The sequence below is a fragment of the Thermobia domestica genome, chromosome 3 (assembly GCF_964235325.1).
Source record: "Thermobia domestica chromosome 3, izTheDome1.hap1.1, whole genome shotgun sequence".
In the NCBI taxonomy this organism is placed as follows: Eukaryota; Metazoa; Arthropoda; class Insecta; order Zygentoma; family Lepismatidae; genus Thermobia; species Thermobia domestica.
In genome coordinates this window covers 244,393,292-244,413,819 of record NC_137456.1, presented here as the reverse complement: position 1 = coordinate 244,413,819, position 20,528 = coordinate 244,393,292, and positions in this window count along the sequence as shown.

The following is a 20,528-nucleotide window of genomic DNA, read 5'->3' as shown; positions in this document are numbered from 1 at the left end:
TGATCTGGGTCCGAAAGGAATAATCACACGATTTTGCTCGTATAGGTACAAGGAAACAAACGATTTGTAAGTTACGAGGGCTTCGACTCAAGTTCTATTGATTATTTCAATAATCTTCAAGATAAATCAATAAATAATAGCTGCCAGAAAAAAAACAGACATTTGGAAAAAAACATGAAAAAGAACGTTGTTTTTTATTGAAAAAAAACTTCACAGAAAAAAAAACGTTTTTTTACAACACTACTCAAGAATATGTTATGAATAGTGAACCATTAGTAAGAGTAAATTGTACCAAAAGTATGCGTTTGTGGCTAAAGAAAAAACTAACATGTGATTTATATTGTGAAAGAATTGCTATTGAATCCCATAAGACACTTAGTTCTGTGCTACAAAATTCTAAAGACTTATAAAATATTGAAAATCAATTCGAGCTATTTGATAGTTATGTGAAGAAGCGATTAGCGTATACAAGCGTGGTGCAATGTTTTCTTAACCGTGTAACATTAAGAAAATTGAAAGGATTAAAATTAAATTTCAGAACCTATGTATTAGAAGAAACATAAAATAACTTCATATGGTGACGGTATTCCTTATAATAATTTAGTTAATGAATTTACTGTGATACATTAGAATTAAGGAGATCATTAACGGATTATCTATTTTTGTATAAATATTTTAATTTCCCTATAGGAACTTCGTGAAAGTTTACAACTACTAGAGTTCGGTGTTAAAATGAATCCATTAAGAAATCGGCAAACTTTCTGTTGTAAGAAGTGCAAGAGTCAAATATAAATTCGCAATTAAAGAAAAGTATGAAACCATTTTTTTTTATGACGATGAAAGTATTTATACTGATCCTAATAGAGAATGTAAAAAAACAAAATTATAATATTTGTCTTGTGATTAGCGCTTGACATTACTAATTTTATCAATTATTTTGAAAATTGTTTTGAAAAATTGAATTTAAGTGTATCTTGAAGATATTATTTTTGTGTCTTTCTTGTATATATATTTGTGCTTAGATTTTCTTTATTATGTTATTTTATTCTTTAATTTAATTCTTATTTCTTTTTTATTTTTGTTATTGATGTATTATTTTTATTTCTTCTTCATGATATACTGTAGTTCTGCACATTGCGATGTGATTAAGATATTTTTATTATATTAAATAATGTACAACGTAATACTCTAGGTTTTGCAATATATGGATATTTCTAAATTTGCATATTAATGAATACAATGTTATAACGCCTATTGTAATAGGAGCTTGAGCTTTGTTATTAGGATAAACAATAAATAAATATTTTTTTATCTCGCAAGTAGATTGTTTGTCGTAATTTTTGTTTGTCCTAATTTTCTTATTTTCTTTCGCTAAATTCAGATTTTTTTGTTGCATTTTCCTTCTTTCTTTCACTGATTTCTGATCTCTTGGAGTCCATTGACTTAACGTTCCCTCAATTTCCTAAAATTTGTAAGTCCTTCTATAGCTTTCAATTCAGCCTCAGTTTACCTATCTGAACACGAACTATAGAATTCACCCACCAGGTTACTCGCACAATTCTCAACTTTCTAATTTGCAGTTATTAGTTTCTGATTTCTCCCCATGCAACTCCCTAACCCTGATAAGTCCATTCACACGCATACTTGAGTTAAAGTTCTAAGCGCTGTAACCAATTGAGTTTGAGAAGAAGCAACCCCCTTTTTTTGCTAAACTGCTTGATTTTTAAATTTATAAGCTGTCCACTCTTATATACTGCAACTTCTAGTAAGCTTTGAAAGTCGGTATCAGCCAAGTTCTTCTAGAACTTTGCCGCCTGTACTGTGAGAGTAAAGCGAGAAACGTTTTTCTAAATCAGCCTTATAACAACAAATTCCCGTGTAAATAACGAATACTATTAGAAAAGTTATTAATTGAGTGGTATCATCTATTTTTAAGCAAACAAACTATGTTTCTGCAAAGTAAGGCAAGTTTTCGGCGAAACTGTACAATTAGTGGTGAAGAGCGTCATCTATTGGTGAGCTAATATACTCTTCCATTGACAGTCAAAGTTTAACATTCATTTCTGACCAATAGTCTTATCTCGGTCCCTACGAGAGCTACAGGTTAAAAGTTTTAAATTTTTACAAGGTGTCCCACCAGACTATAATTGATGCCAACCTTTAGTATGCCAAACAACTAAGTCTATTGTAAAAAGTTGGTGATACCTATACTGAAAACATAGAATTGAAAATTTTTAAAAGTGAAAATAATATGGTAATCTAAATATTTTAAAATAATTTTAAGTCTATTTAGAAAAGAGACCATACTTTTGAAAATCCAAATTTAATCTCACGAAAAGTTTGGAAATAATTGATTCAGAATACTAGTTACTAACGGATTTCAAAAATTCAACATAGATCCACTGTAAAATTAATTACACAATTCTTTGAGTATATTCATGTGTGTATAAGTCAAAAGAAATTTCAAACTTCATATTTCGAGCGTTTGTGGGTAAATTTTATAAATTTAATTAAGAATAATTAGTCACTTACGGATAATATTTGCAATTGTATTGATCATTTAGTAGCTCTAAGAATAAAACTACAAATATCGTAATTATATAAACCTTAATTTCTCCGTCACTTATGAATATATTTCAAAATTGAAAATGACAATCAATAGAGAGTTAAATAGCCTCAGTGTATTGACGCTTACCTATTGCTAAGCATAATATTAAACATCGATTATTTCACTTTTTATAAATTCTGTAATCATGAAAATATTAAATTATGAATAAACACTAGATACTTACCAGTAGGTGTATTGATAGTGGATTATTCTTAGCTTGTTTTGGATTAGAAATAATGATATTTGAACTCAGGAAATTGCTCATAGTTTAATGTGAACACAGATAAAGTAGATTCGAATACCAATTGTGTGTATTCTTGAACACGTCTCACAATAGCATTGAAAATATTAGTAAGAATCTATACTAACACCTTACTTTTAAAATTTAAAGAATCTTTCGCATTCTTTAAATCAGATATAAAGTTTTTTCGGTTAATAAAAAAAGCATAACAAAATTCTACTTTGAGTTACTATTTCTGCAAAATCTACAAAGCTTTTTAAACATTTCCTTCATTTACAGATAAGCTTTTTCTTCTTCTGCAATTAATTGTATACATTCGCCTTACTTTTAACGAATTACTCTGGATCATAATATATTTTTGTATCTTTTCATCTTATTCTGTTGAAGCAGTATAATCCTTGTACTACATAAAATAATCACTATAGTAATATGAAAATTTCCGTTTTCTATTAGCAATTTATGCAGTACTTCATTACAACCGTTGAATAATTAAATGAGTTTTCAGTTTACAATGATCAATTTTACTACCTTTCTAGTCCGATCCTGACTTCAATCAGTTTAGAAAGTTATAATTATATAATTAGCCATATCAAAATGAATCGGATTAAATTTTGTAGTTGCATGAAACTCAAATAATGAGTCCTTTACTGCGTTATGAATACATTGATATTTACTAAATTAATTATACTCTTTGCTTATTTTTATATATCAAACTTTAGTTTCTCTCATTATTAGGTCCGTCTTTAAATATCGGTATTCTTATTCCCATATTGTTTACTTTTATTTTCTTTTATAAGAATCATTTACGACAGCTCCTGATTCAGTCCGGATAAACAAAATATCGTGAATACTTTCGGCGTTTGTAAATGTTATTCATAATGCTCTTTTGCACATTTTATTTTTATAACTCCTTAAAAACCCAGATATCAGGAACAGGACATTAAATTGTTATTTGTACTAAAACTTACTCGTTTTAAATATGAAGTTTTAAGTTTAAAAATATTTAAAGTTTAAATTACAGTTGAGTTTGTGCCAGGCAATTCACTGTTACCTATAATACCTCCGAGCTTTCTAGTTTCTGAATGTAATGAAATGATCTAAAAGTGCTGTCGTGTCGTTTATATAGAATATATTTCTACTATTTTCATGCCTATAACTTCAAATTTCATACCAATCTGGTTTGTGAGGATAGATAAATCCATCGCTTACTTCTATGTCATATTCTGTGCAATCCTATTCATTTATTATGGAGAAAATCTTGGTTGCAGTATCACCGTTGTAGTTACTACACTAATATCAATAAAATTGTCATCCTCTACTGTTATTTATATTTCAATTTCACTAATCTTGCTTCTTCTTACAAGAACATATGAAGGATGAAAAGACTGTATAACATTCTATTCTAAAATTCTGTATTTATTGTAAATAATTCTCTAACATGCGTTTGTCTGCATGCGCAATCACTGTATTTAAGAAATACTCCATACGCAACATTCCTGTGAATATTTATTACGTCGCAATAGTGCAATGTTTGGAGATTATCTCCAATACGCAATTTCTCCTTTTTAAGACTCAATATCACGAACAATAGATCTATGTTCTTTCCTTGGTTTATATTAATTAATGGTTTCCAGTTCTACTTTTATTTTCAAACGATTTTATTATGATGTAAAAAATATATATTGAGATTCTGAATGTAATCATTACGATTATTTAAGCCACATAGTCCTTCTGTAATTACAATGTCTATAACACCATATGTAAATTGATTTCTACCTTCACTAGTGCTCAATGTTAACTATGTGCCATAAATATATACAAAACCTATGTCATATTATTGTTGTATTCTCTAATTTCATTTTTTCTTTAATGTATTTATTCCTAACGCAGTTTATTTGATTTAAGATTTTTCGGTATTCGGTGCACTTTGTAATAGTGTTTATTATTTAATATATATCGGTGATTAAAACAAACATGGACACAGATAGTTTCTAAATTGTATTTAGAGAATAATTAGAGATGATTCTAACACTAAAGGAAGATATAGATGAAAAGTATATTAAAATTTGATCACAAAAATTAAAGAAACACTCAAAACATTTCCTCTAAAATGAAAGAGAAATAAGTTGGAATCTAGAAGAAATGATTGAAGAAAACTCTATTACAAAGCAAATGGTGAATTTTACATGATGACAAACGATGCCTTATTATAGTACATCTAACTTTTTCTTATATATATTTGAAAATCACGAATCAACATAATTATCAACAACTACAGAAACAATGTAATAGACTAGAGTTAAAGTTTGAATATAATATAGCAGCATTTTTATCCAGTAGATTTTGTATTATACCAATTGATGAATGTAAGGATTATTTTATGTCTTTGTTTGAAATTTATATTGGAAAACCAAAGAAGTTTATTTTACATTGCTTTTATCTTCCACAGAGATATCCATAAACACCAAAATAATTAATAAAATACATGAAAATTTCCTACGAAAATATCCTCAAGATAATATAAATATTACAAATGTATAAGGTAGGGTTTATTGGGAGATATATATATTTTATGGTAAATTAAAAGGAATATACTCTATTTCCTGAAAATAATATTACTTTTTTAGCAATTGGTTAGAAAAGGAAAATGAACAATACAGATATATTAACAAGATTACAATCTTTTGAAACATTTAGAATATATTTCAACTTTTTCTGCTAAATTCCATTACATTTTAAGATCAACGTTCAAATGTTCAACATTAAAACTATAACGTTCAATGTTAATATTCAAAGGTCAAGATAGAACGACTACATTCAAATGTTAGCGTTGAAAGTCTGACATTCGACATCTAAATATATAACGTCCGAAAATTTTAAGGTTTCACAATCTTGCACAAAGGAAACAAGAAATCTATGATAAATCCGGGAAGCAAGGATAACCCGTAATTGACCCGTAAGACTTAAAGAAATAAGATTATTAAAATAACAAAGCAGAACGAAGGTATAATAACAACAACTTGTTCCTGTTATAAGAGACAATTCCTTTTACCCTGAAACATCATCAGAAATAACATTTGGCTAAGAATTACTAAAGATGAAAAATGCCGCTTAAAAATGATATATTTTCAAGTAGAGGTGTATCTCCATTTTCTGGAGAAAGATAAAATATAAAACTACACTTACAATTTCTAACAAAATAGCTTAGTATTTGCATCAACGAAAGCAAAAATGTGATTAAGCATTCTGTTTACATTATTGAATGAAAAAATTGTTATTATAAAATTGGGGGATAAGAATTACGAATAGGAAGAACTCATGTGATTGTTGATGATGAAATATGTAGAGCAACAATTCGTTTAAGATTATTAACAACTAAAATGAGCAAGAAAGTAGGAATGAGATTAAACGTTTATCAGAAGTAGATGAACAACTCCATGCCGAAATCTTCAAATGCTATGTACCAAGGTAATGATCCAAATAAAAGATTTAAATTCATCTTCAGACATAAATTTGATAAATACATACACTTTCATAAATTATGTAAGCACTCTTCATTCCTGTTTTGATCCAAGTCCAAAAGACAATGTAAAAAATAAGCGTTTGCAATCAATATCAATGTTATTATTTCGAAAAGCACTTATGATTCGTAGAACGGGTAGCTTAGAGTGGTCGTGTTACCTTAATGGTAAACCAGTTGAATTTAAATCGTAAGGTCGTGAGTTCGATTTCCATCTTGGTCAATTCTTTTTATGTTAAATTCTATTTTCCGCAATGCATGAAAACTTATGTATTATCTGTCAGGAAAGTAAATGTACACCTATTTTTCGAATCTGGCATTCCTGCGCTCCATCCGTGGAGAGTATGAGAATTAAATCAATCAAATATTTACTGAGGGGCAAAAAGAAAAGTTTAATCTGAATAAGACATTGCAGAGGGGCACAAGCTCTGAATACGAATAGTGCATAGTGTAAATAAAGGACGACACCGAAAGAGAAAGCCAGAAACATCTCTTAAACTTAGAAAAAAGAGTAAAAATTTTCGAAGTGGGAACATAAAACACAAATACAACAAATACGCCAACAACTCAACGTTCACCATGCCATGGTCTTGGAGTAGTGGTTAAGGTGCTGGCTTACAAATGCAAATGTCGTCAGTTCGAATCCCCGTGAAGGACATTTTTAAAATTTTTGTTGATATTGCATACAGCTCATGAGAGGGTAAAAGAGTTCGTATTTAGTTTTTCGTAGCAATTATTCTTGGTAATATTTAGTACTGATAATACTTTTTTGTCTTTGCGTATTGCTTTTATTCTTTTCTTCATTTCGAAAGAGAAGAATATCCGAACATATGTCACCAAAATTTCTCTTATTTTGAATGTAAACGCCATTTGCGATCAGTGAAGAATAAAAATTGAACGTTCCGAAGTAGCTGCAAAAATTAAAAAGAAAAACATGGAAATGGACCATACTCATGGTTACTAAAAATACAATTTCTACATGCCTTACACCTCCCGACCACGTTTCTACGTTAGCAAGTAAGAGGTTTCTACGTTAGCAAGTTTAGGTTAGGCTTGTCAATACGTTTTGAAAAAGGGGCCCGGTTTAGCTCTGACGCACCACAGGTGCGAGAAGGGAGCAAAACACTTTCTCTGTGTGTGTGTGTGTGTCTATTTATCTATCTATCTGTATATATATATAACGCTATTTGTGAATGCCATAACCACCCTAATTTTCAGCGGATTGAGACGAAACTTGGCACAAACATTAATTGTTGAAATATCTGGATGCTTTCGTTAACCACAATAATCAGATGATAATGTTCAAAATGGCGGCCTTTCAAACTCTTAAAAAGTTCCAAGGGAACCAAATTTCGCCCATAAATAGGTATTCAGAAAGTTTGATTAACTTTCCCTCTTTTACTGAAATATTCGTGTGCAAGGCTTATCCTCTTTTATTGAAATATTGGACCCGATTAATCGCCTAAAGAAGGTTCACGCCCTTTCGATACGGTCAGGCTTTTTTTTTCAGGAGGGGGTTATATTCGTATCGGAACAAGATCATTGTTAGTCGTGATATGAAATTACACATTGAAAGTGAAGTAACTTGTGAAACGTGGTATTTGAAAGAATAATATAATAAATGTGCTTTCCTATAACACAGAGAACTGTAAATCATGTATTTCGAGTTGAGTTGAGTTGATTTTGAGTTTAACGTACCTTTTCAGCAGCGAGGCTATATGAGACGTGGACCTACTGATTAACGTGGAATCCGAACCACATGAGCTCCCGCCGGGAATCGAATCCGGGCCTCATGTATTTCGAGTTCGGGAGCGTGAATGGCGAGGAGTGTTATTTGATTTGCTTTTTAGTAACACATTGCAATGCAAATAAAGGTAGGCAACATTAGTAGTAAGTAAAACAACAACAATAATAATAATAATAATAATAATAATAATAATAATAATAATAATAATAATAATAATAATAATAATAATAATAATAATAATAGGTGTTTGTGGCAAGGCAATATCTTCCTCAATTCTTCTTCAAACGTAATGGTTGTAACGCCATATCTCCCTTACAAACAAAATATTAGCAATTTATATCGAGAGAACGGGAAATTGTATAGTGATGGGAGCAACGTTGGACAGTATGCACTCATAGTACTCAGAAAAATAAGCGATTTCAATGCAAAATGAACGAAGAGTCATTGTCATGGGGGAATCGTGGGGCCACGGCAGAGCCCTCTTTAGGCAAAAAGTCGGTAACTTATATCGAGAGAACAGGAGGTGGTAGGATGGGACCAACGTTGGACACCGTGGACCTATAAGGCGCATCGAAAAAATTTGGGGGGCGGACGCCAGCGAGCCTTACTTCTTTCCACATAATAATATAAAATTATATTGTCGAAATACACACACGAGTTAGCTACTAATATTTCATATTATTATTATTATTATTATTATTATTATTATTATTATTATTATTATTATTATTATTATTATTATTATTATTATCGACAGCGTCTTTTCATTACGTGAGCATGTTTGACATAAAACCAAAGAGAAGATCCATCATTCGTAGAAATAATAAGAATAGCCAGTTACTTTAACTGTGAGCGACAGCGAAAAATACGAAAAAAGTGACTACCTTAGCGAAAAGGAACAATACTTTCTCTCAAATGGATAAAAAATCAAGCCAAGATAGATTCGAACTCGCATGGACGGCGCGAAAAGCCAGTGCTTTGTCCTTTTTTTTAACTGACTCACCGAACGTGTTTTAGTAACTTACTTATTGCTAATTTTACTTGCTTCACTCGTTTAACTTGATTTTTCTAATAACTTATAACGACAGGGACACGAACACAAGAACATCGAGAACAGTTAAAAATTATAGGTTCTCTCCCGCCGGGAATAGAACCCGGGACACCATACACCAAAGGCGCACGTGCTAGCCACTAGACCAGCAGGGAGGGCACCGCCCGATTAGGAATTACGACCACTCTATTGCCGGCTATCACTTTTGTGGATTGTATACTATGATCACATGTTTCTTCTTTGCTGGAAGAGTTAAACCTACATTCTATGTAATACATGAGGTATTTAGACCTACATGCTCTTCATATAATGTAATAAAAGGGTCAAGCTGGGAATAAGAAAACGAACATTCCTTGGACAAAATGGAAACTATTGGCATCAGAAATATTTATCTACGAGGCATGCGCAGTAGTATATTTCAGAATAGTTACTGTTTAGTTCAGTAAACGAAGAAATTGGTATAAAAAAGCAAATATGTCGCGTCAACGAGATCGACTAGAGTTGACAGAGGCGGAAGCAGATGTGTAGTAATACAACTTGGTTAAATTGATAATTGGTTCTTTATTCTGTAGTAGATCGTATCACAACTATACGGGAGAGCAGAGACTTACTGACGCTATAATATAGTAAGCTTTAGTAACACGATCATATAGACACAAATGGATGTAACTGTGAGTACTACAACTTAAATTTAACGAAACCCGTTTAGATATTCAGTGATTTGCAGGGTTGTAAAATACACAATACAATTCTTCATACCTCAGCTTCCGCCTTCCAGTAGCTAGATGCTGAAACTGCTGGTTAGATGCTGAAACTGCTGTCGGAGTTTAATACATGACGTATTGCAGGATACAAAATGCTTTGCATTACTTGTTTGTTTGTAGACAGCTACTAGCTTAGTGTTCTGAAAGGTTGTGTACAAACTAAGGATAGCCAATTCCGGAATTATTACTTTTCGGACTCCCGAAAGTAAAACCGGACAAATTCCAGAATTCGGAAAATTCCGATTTTGTAATAATTCCGGAATTCAGAAAAATCCGGAAATTAGAAATTTCTGATTTCGTTAACATTCCGAAATTCGAAAAAATCCGGATTTCTTTCGAAATTCGGAGTTTTTCTCAATTCCGGAATTTTCTAAATTCCGGATTCTTCCCGAGTTCCGGAATTCTTCTGAATTAGGGAGTTTAACTGAATTCCATAATTTTCCGAAATCCGGAAAGTGAAAGTTCCGCTTCCGAAAACTTGTGAACCAACAGTTTAGGAACAACTCAAGTTATTATTGTAAACTTTGCCGACATCATAAAAGAAATACGAAAGACATTTTGAATCGAAGAAATATAACATACAAGTATGCAAGCGGAGACAAAGAAACCTAACGTAACCAGACTAAAAACGAATTGTTTACCGCGTAGCGATCGCGGTTCAGTGGTCGAGGTGCTTGTATGAATACACGGTGTATTTTTTTTAACTTTAGGAATTTTAATGGCGATTGATCAGCGATAACATACGTTTTATTATATTCAGATATTTGAATACTCGGATGTTTCAATACTTGAACTATCAAATCTTCAGGAATAATAATAGTAATAATAATAAACTAATAATAATAATTATTATCTCGTAGAAGATTAAAAGCTAGGAGCTAATTATCGCTCAGGTCATACCATTACAAGCAGAAACGTGATATTTGGAAAGAATATTTCGGTTTGGTTTAATGTTGTTCACGACAAGAGGAATTTCTCATCTTGTTTCTAAAACAAATAAAATAACATGAGAATTAACATGTTACATTCGAGACGGGTCAAGGCTAACTCAAAATTTTCGCCTCTCTTTGGAGATGAGAATCGAGACGAGACGAAAAGAATCGTAAACATTTCCCGTCTTGTCTCGATTCTCGAAATAGTTTATGTCCATTCTTTAACTAACAATTGCTCTGTAGACTGAATCTCATAGGCTATTTCGTCACATTCTATTTCAGAGCTCATTGAATTATGCTCTGTGTAGGTATTTTGTAGCAAAGCTTTTATATTTACCTCTGCATATCCTAAAAATTAGTTTATCATATGCCTTACTGTTGCGTGATATTCAGTTATATTTATTACAGTTATTTTCCTTAAAACATACAGTAGAATACTTCCTACATAAAACTTCAATGGAACGTTCTAGTTAAAAATGTTGGTAGTTGCAGAGGTTTGTCTTGAAGGTACGGAACCCTTTCCCCGAAATCTCTACTTTTAAGTAAGTTTTGCCAAATTTCAGAGCAAGTTAAAACTTTTAATATTATTATTATTATTATTATTATTATTATTATTATTATATCAACACCGTGTATAATCTTTAAAAGATATGCGGTTTGTGTCTGAATAGTATAAGCTAAGTGACTGTCGATCTCGGTCGTCGAGAAGTCTTCAGGAGGCAAGGACATCGGTCACGTTCTGGGTTTGAGTTCCGAAGGGGCAAGTATTCGGGCTCGAGCCAAAAATTGTTAAAAGTTATAGGCTTCAGCCAAACATGTTCAAAACAGCTGGGACCGGGTTTAGGCTTCTCAACGGCTCGAGCGGCTCGGCTTACAGCTCATGCACTATCGAACCGAACCAAGAAGTGAGCCGAGCCAACAGCTCACCCAACCAAGCCGATTTGAGCCATCGGCTTAGTTGAGCTGAGTCGAAACGTGCCGATGGACTAGTTTCAACTTAGCTGGCTCGATCCGGTTTACATGAGCCGAGTAGGTGACCCATCCCAACCGAGAAAGCTCTACCCATCAGCTCAATTCGGCCGAGCCGACGGCTCATCCCAACCGAGCTGACTCGAGCTGTTCGCTCAGTTGATACGAGACGAGCCGGTTGATATCACTACCCGAGTTGGTCTTCTGCTTGGGCTCAAGAATTCGGCCGTGCAGGTCTCAGTCTTGATTTTAAGAACTACAGTATATACTTATATTGGTGATTACGACATTTGAAGCTGTCTAGTAATAATAAAAAAAAACTCTTGTCTTCTTGTTATCTAGACGAGACGAGATACACTAAAATTGTCCCACGAGATGCATTCAAATTACGAGACGAGACGCACCCTTGTCGTGAGCAACACTAAAAGTATTCCACGTTACTGCTTACATTTCTCATGACTTTCGCTTTCCAGTCTAATCAGGCCATTATTTTAAAACGAGTTAAAACGAGCTGAACGAGCGAGCGAGCCATTATCAATCTCAACTCAACTCGAAACTCGATCTCGAAAACAGCGACTTGGCTCGGAACTCAACTCAAAAAATTACCTTTGACTCGACTCGAATTGAACTCGAGTCGAGTCGAATTTTGGCTCGACTCGTGCTCATCCCTATCCGTACTTGTATTTTATGTTTCCACTTCAACAATTTCTATCCTTTCTTCTCCGTTTACCTGCTGTTACTGGATTCCTCTTTCGGTGTCGTCCTTTATTTAGACCATGCACTATTCTTATTCCCAGCTTGTGACCCGCTTCAATGTCTTATTCAGTTTAGGCTTTTCTCCTTACCTTGACTAAAAGTGTGATTGATTTAATTCTCACTTTCCGCGCCGGACCGATGAAAATTTATTATTATTATTATTATTATTATTATTATTATTATTATTATTATTATTATTATTATTATTATTATTATTATTATTATTATACTATTGAACTTGCACGGCGAAATTACTGTATAATACGATATTATTTCTGTAATTTTACTCCATTGTATGTTATTTAGTTTATTAATGGGCACTAGATTGTCTCTAGATCAACGAATAAATTAACTACGACATGCACTTTGGTGGAAATATCATTACAGAAACATTATTGGTTCGTTCCAAGCATGTTCATGTAATGATATTGGCTGAAGCCTATAACTTTTAACAACTTTTGGCTCGAGCCCGAATACTTGCCCCTTCCGAACTCAAATCCAGAACGTGACCGATGTCCTTGCCTCCTGAAGACTTCTTGACGCCGAGATCGGCAGTCAATTAGCTTATACTATTCAGATACAAACTGTATATCTTCTAAAGATTATACACATTGTTGATATAATAATAATAATAATAATAATAATAATAATAATAATAATAATAATAATAATAATAATAAAAGTTTTAAACTTGCCCTGAAATTTGGCAAAACTTACTTAAAGGTAGAGATTTCGGGAAAAGGGTTCCGTACCTTCAAGACACACCTCTGAAACTACCAACATTTTTAACAATAACGTTCCATTGAAGTTTCATGTAGGAAGTATTCTACTGTATGTTTTAAGGAAAATAACTGTAATAAATATAACTGAATATCACGCAACAGTAAGGCATATGATAAACTAATTTTTAGGATATGCAGAGGTAAATATAAAAGCTTTGCTACAAAATACCTACACAGAGCATAATTCAATGAGCTCTGAAATAGAATGTGACGAAATAGCCTATGAGATTCAGTCTACAGAGCAATTGTTAGTTAAAGAATGGACATAAACTATTTCGAGAATCGAGACAAGACGGGAAATGTTTACGATACTTTTCATCTCGTCTCGATTCTCATCTGCAAAGAAAGACGAAAATTTTGAGTTAGCCTTGACCCGTCTCGAATGTAACATGTTAATTCTCATGTTATTTTATTTGTTTTAGAAACAAGATGAGAAATTCCTCTTGTCGTGAACAACATTAAACCAAACCGAAATATTCTTTCCAAATGCACGTTTCTGCTTGTAATGGTATGACCTGAGCGATAATTAGCTCCTAGCTTTTAATCTTCTACGAGATAATAATAACTATTATTATTATCAATCGCCATCAAAAATCCTAAAGTTATAAGGGGAATGGGGTTCGACACTTGCTTGTTCCAGTTCGAGAAGACTAACTAATAATAACATTGGGATTCGAACCTTGGATCTCTCAAAAATCTCCTTTATATCATCATTCAAATGCACAAATTAGTAAATTGACGTAAGAGACTGGCAATAAACAAGTATCTTCACTCCTCCACGGTCCTAAGATTCGAGCGTAGCACTAACTAGAGACACTTGCCGTTTACCCACCGTCGCTTTTGCGTCAGCTTCAAGGTATACCAATTAATACCTGTAAAAGAATACATGTGGGGCAGCAATGCATGATTTACGCCAGATGAGTAGTGGGAGACGAAAGTAAATGTTCGAACTTCTCTATTGATAGATACCTTACCTTCTGACAAACACTTTATGCCGCATTCGCTTTAATTTATACACATTTTAACCGCTAAAAGAAAACATGACTTGTTAAACACATCTGGTTAGCACTATCATCGTTTTCGGAAATAATAACAAGAATTGTAAATAATTTTGTATTAAAATTCACTTCACTTTGATTACATCAACCACATATAATATAAAACAATACTAATATTTTCAAAGGATTGATAATTTTTTCACTTGGCCCTTTTTAGAATGATTTCGATGCGATATTAGAACGCGCGCGATGACCACGCCGGAACATACGAAATCAGATTTACGAATGTATCGTTGAATAATGATGAGTTTGTGCGTCGTCTTCAATTTTCAAGCACATTCTTCCATGGGTTTCTTCAGTCAAACTTGTCAACTACGATTATTGAAAATATTTCACTAACTTGAAATCGCAAAAGTTATAAGATAACTATCGGCGTTTTATATTCCATGTTGTGAAGGTGGTTTGCACATATGTATGAGCGAGTGTTCAATATGTCCAAGTTATTTGACAGGTGTCGACGCTCTCTTCTGCCTTCTCGCGCGCCACACTCCTGCCAGTTCACAGCACAAGAATACACTGACAAACCAAAATATAGTTCGTAGAAGACACTAAGGTTTTACGTTATTATATTCTTAATAATATATAATAAACGGTTCATAGATTAATAGAAATCCCATTGAAAACACTGATTGTTCGAATAAGTTGTACAATCGACGATTATTGATAGATTTTATATTGTCACGTAAAAATCTGTCGTCGTCATGAGGACTTGTATGTGGGCGTTTACAACGAGAGTAGCAGAATTTTTGCTCCAAATATGGGCTGACGGGAGGAAGCAGAGCTGTCTGGATAAGTGAGGTACCTTCTGGGTGACAAATTCCTGAGTATTGTTCTCTTCCAACTGTTCGCTGGCTGCTTTCATTTCTAAGAATTGGAGCTGGGGGAATACGAGGGTTGATTTAAAAATTCATGCCAATCCACTCCCCTTACAAAGTTAAAAAAAAAATTACAACGTGCATTCGCGCAAGCACCTCGACCACTGAACTGCGATCGCTACGCGGTAAACGATTCGTTTTTGTCTGGTTACGTTAGGTTTCTTTGTCTCCGCTTGCAAACTTGTATGTTATATTTCTTCGATTCAAAATGTCGTTCGTATTTCTTTTATGAACTCGGCAAAGTTTACATTAATAACTTGAGTTGTTCTTGAACCGTTGGTTCACAAGTTTGTTTTTTCTCCACACGAAACTACAAATATAACAGATTGAATTCTCATACTCTCCATTTCTTTCAAAACAGTCGTCATTACCTGGTCAGAGATTTATTTCCGCCACGATTCATATTAACCAAAATAAATTCATTTTTCGGAAGCGGAACTTTCACTTTCCGGATTTCGGAAAATTATGGAATTCAGTTAAACTCCGGAAAATATCCGGAATGTTAACGAAATCAAAAATTTTTAAATTCCGGATTTTTCCGAATTCCGGAATTATTCCAAAATCGGAATTATCCGAATTCCGGAATTTGTCCGGGTTTACTTACGGGAGTCCGAAAAGTAATAATTCCGGAATTGGCTATCTCTAGTTTATGCACAACCTTTCAGAACACTAAGCTAGTAGCTGTCTACAAACAAACAAGTAATGCAAAGCATTTTTTACCCTGCAATACGTCATGTATTAAAATCCGACAGCAGTTTCAGCATCTAACCAGAAATTGCATGTATCTAGCTACTGGAAGGCGGAAGCTGAGGTATGAAGAATTGTATTGTGTCTTATACAACCCTGCAAACCACTGAATATCTAAACGGCTTTCGTTAAATCCAAGTTGTAGTACTCACAATTACATCCATTTGTGTCTATATGATCGTGTTACTAAAGCTTACTCTATTATAGCGTCAGTAAGTCTTTCTCTGCTCTCCCGTAAAGTTGTGATACGATCTACTACAGAATAAAGAACCAATTATCAATTTAACCAAGTTGTTGTATTACTACACATCTGCTTCCGCCTCTGTCAACACTGCTCGATCTCGTTGACGCGACATATTTGCTTTTTTATACCACTTTCTTCGTTTACTGAACTAAACAGTAACTATTCTGAAATATACTACTGCGCATGCTTCGTAGATAAATATTTCTGATGCCAATAGTTTCCATTTTGTCCAAGGAATGTTCGTTTTCTTATTCCCAGCATGACCCTTTTATTACATTATATGAAGAGCATGTAGGTCTAAATACCTCATGTATTACATAGAATGTAGGTTTAGCTCTTCCAGCAAAGAAGAAACATGTGATCATAGTATACAACCTACAGAAGTGATAGCTGGCAATACAGTGATCGTAATCCCTAACGACACAGAGACTGAGCTATGCCCTCCCTGCTGGTCTAGTGGCTAGCACGTGCGCCTTTGGTGTATGGTGTCCCGGGTTCGATTCCCGGCGGGAGAGAATCTATGGTTTTTAACTGTTCTCGGTGTTCCTGTGTTCGTATCCCTGTCGTTGTAAGTTATTAGAAAAAGCAAGTTAAACGAGTGAAGCAAGTAAAATTAGCAATAAGTAAGTTACTGAAACACGTTCGGTGAGTCAGTTAAAAAAATAGGACAAAGCACTGGCTTTTCGCGCCGTCCATGCGAGTTCGAATCTATCTCGGCTTGATTTTTTATCCAATCGCTCATAGTTAAAGTAACTGACTATTCTTAATCTTTCTACGAATGAAGGATCTGCTCTTTGGTTTCATGTCAAACATGCTCACGTAATGAATAGACGCTGTCGATAATAATAATAATAAGAATAATAATAATAATAATAATAATATGAAATATTAGTAGCTAACTCGTGTGTGTATTTCGACAATATAATTTTATATTATTATGTGGAAAGAAGTAAGGCTCGCTGGCGTCCGCCCCCCAAATTTTTTCGATGCGCCTTATAGGTCCATGGTGTCCAACGTTGTCCCATCCTACCACCTCCTGTTCTCTCGATATAAGTTATCAACATTTTGCCTAAAGTGGGCTCTGCCGTGGCCCCACGATTCCCCATGACAATGACTCTTCGTTCATTTTGCATTGAAATCGCTTATTTTTCTGAGTACTATGAGTGCATACTGTCCAACGTTGCTCCCATCACTATACAATTTCCCGTTCTCTCGATATAAATTGCTAATATTTTGTTTGTAAGGGAGATATGGCGTTACAGTCATTACGTTCGAAGAAGAATTGGGGAAGATATTGCCTTGCCACAAACAACACTTATTATTGTTGTTATTATTATTATTATTATTATTATTATTATTATTATTATTATTATTATACTTACCACTAATGTTGCCTACCTTTATTTGCATTGCAAAGTGTTACTAAAAAGCAAATCAAATAACACTCCTCGCCATTCACGCTCCCTTTACAGTTCTCAGTGTTAGAGGAAAGTACATTTATTATACTATTCCTACAAATACCACCTTTCACAAGTTACTTCACTTTCAATGTGTAATTTCATATCACGACTAACAATCATCTTGTTCCGATACGAATATAACCCCCTCTTGCAAAAAAAAAAAAAAAAAAAGCCTGACCGTATCGAAAGGGCGAGAACCTTCTTTAGGTGATTAATCGGGTCCAATATTTCAATAAAAGAGCATAAGTCCCTGCACACAAATATTTCAGTAAAAGAGGGAAAGTTAATCAAACTTTCTGAATACCTATTCATGGGCGAAATTGGTTCCCTTGGAACTTTTTAAGAGTTTGAAGGGCCGCCATTTTGAACATTATCATCTGATTATTCTGGTTAACGAAAGCATCAAGATATTTCAACAATTAATGTTTGTGCCAAGTTTCGTCTCAATCCGCTGAAAATTAGGGTGGTTATGGCATTCACAAATAGCGTTATATATATATATATATATATACAGATTGATAGATAAATAGACACACACACACACAGAGAAAAAGTGTTTTGCTCCCTTCTCGCACCTGTGGTGCGTCAGAGCAAAACCAGGCCCAGCAAAACGTATTGACCAGCCTAACCTAAAGACAAGTCTCTTACTTGCTAACGTAGAAATGTGGTCGGGAGGTGTAAGGCATGTAGAAATTGTATTTTTAGTAACCATGAGTATGGTCCATTTCCATGTTTTTCTTTTTAATTTTTGCAGCTACTTCGGAACGTTCAATTTTTATTCTTCACTGATCGCAAATGGCATTTACATTCAAAATAAGAGAAATTTTGGTGGCATTTGTTCGGATATTCTTCTCTTTCGAAATGAAGAAAAGAATAAAAGCAATACGCAAAGACAAAAAAAGTATTATCAGTACTAAACATTACCAAGAATAATTGCTACGAAAAACTAAATACGACCTCTTTTACCCTCTCATGAGCTGTATGCATTATCAACAAAAATTTTAAAAATGTCCTTCACGGGGATTCAAACTGACGACATTTGCATTTGTAAGCCAGCACCTTAACCACTACTCCAAGACCATGGCATGTTGAATGTTGAGTTGTTGGCGTATTTGTTGTATTTGTGTTTTATGTTCCCACTTCGAAAATTTTTACTCTTTTTTCTAAGTTTAAGAGATGTTTCTGGCTTTCTCTTTCGGTGTCGTCCTTTATTTACACTATGCACTATTCGTATTCAGAGCTTGTGCTCCTCTGCAATGTCTTATTCAGATTAAACTTTTCTTTTTGCCCCTCAGTAAATATTTGATTGATTTAATTCTCATACTCTCCACGGATGAAGCGCAGGAATGCCAGACTCGAAAAATAGGTGTACATTTACTTTCCTGACAGATAATACATAATTATATTAAAATACATTTGTTGTATATCTATTCATGTATTCATTGCAGAACATAAGTAACTATTATGTTTAAAATATAACATCTGAAATAGGGGTCCCTCGTTATTATATATGTTAATGTTAAAGAGAAATTATCAAAATCGTATAATAGCAATAAAATTATTATGAATCATATTTATATCCAGCTATTTGCCATATAGAGATTCCTTCTCATCATACTCATTACAATATGTGATTTACGTTCCTGAAATGTTATCCGAGGCTTAAGGAGCGAAGTCGAATCGTTTTTCCAGACAAATAACTTAATAGTCCCAGAACGCTCATAAGAAATTCCTGAACCTCAAAGGTGGCGTGAACAGACTAGAATTGTGTTTATGAAACAAGCCAGAACGGAAATCTTTACCTAGGGTTTGAGTTCAATACTCTGATATGCTTTTGTTATATGGAAGTGACATATATGTGTATTTATAAAGGTATGTGTGAATGTATGTGTGTGTGTTTCAACATATTTCTGGAATGCATAGAAAAAAATTTAACCGTCCTTCTTACAGGCTCGGAAAGAGTACTGTCGGAATACACATTAAAATGTTAGAAAAGGATCGATATTAGTACCGAATTCATTGTTTTGTATGCGCTTAGATTAATAGTTTTATTTTGAATTTTGCTTAACTCTAAATAGGCTCCCATTAGCACCCAGGTTGATTACGTATGGAAGTAAAAATATCGAAATTAAGCAATATTAGTGGCGAATCGCAAGGTTTCAGTAACCCATACTATTATCCCTACTAGGCCCGTGCCTAGAGCGAAAAATTTAAAAGTTCAATAATATTTTAATTTTTTTGTTTTGTTTTGTTTAAAATAGTTTAAAAAAATCAAAAGTAAATATACTATTTCATACATAATCCTCTTTTATTATTCTAATATGTTTATGATAGCGTAAGGAATATAACAATAATTCAGAACACATTTCGTATTTATTATTTTTTGTTACATAATTGTAGCTGTAGCTTCTAGTGAGTGTTATTCATTAATAATAAATCATTAATTCACTATATGAGCATAATGGAATTAAGCTTTATTTTTTAAGTTAGGAATGAAGCGGTTCGAAAATATTAATTTTTTGGGTTCACCGCCAGCAAATGTGACTAGGAGCGCCGATCTTCTAATTGCGGCACTCTTCGCTAAGTTAACTGGTAGATGTAGTAATGCAATTCAAAACCAAATACAGCAAATACCTTTGTCCTCCTATGAGGAATGGGGCAGCCTGACATCAAAATGATGAAAAAGGTCAATATTTAGTGTAAAATCCATAATTTTATGTGTGCTTAGGTAATGTATGTCACTCAACATGCCATGTATGTCTGCCCATGCCATG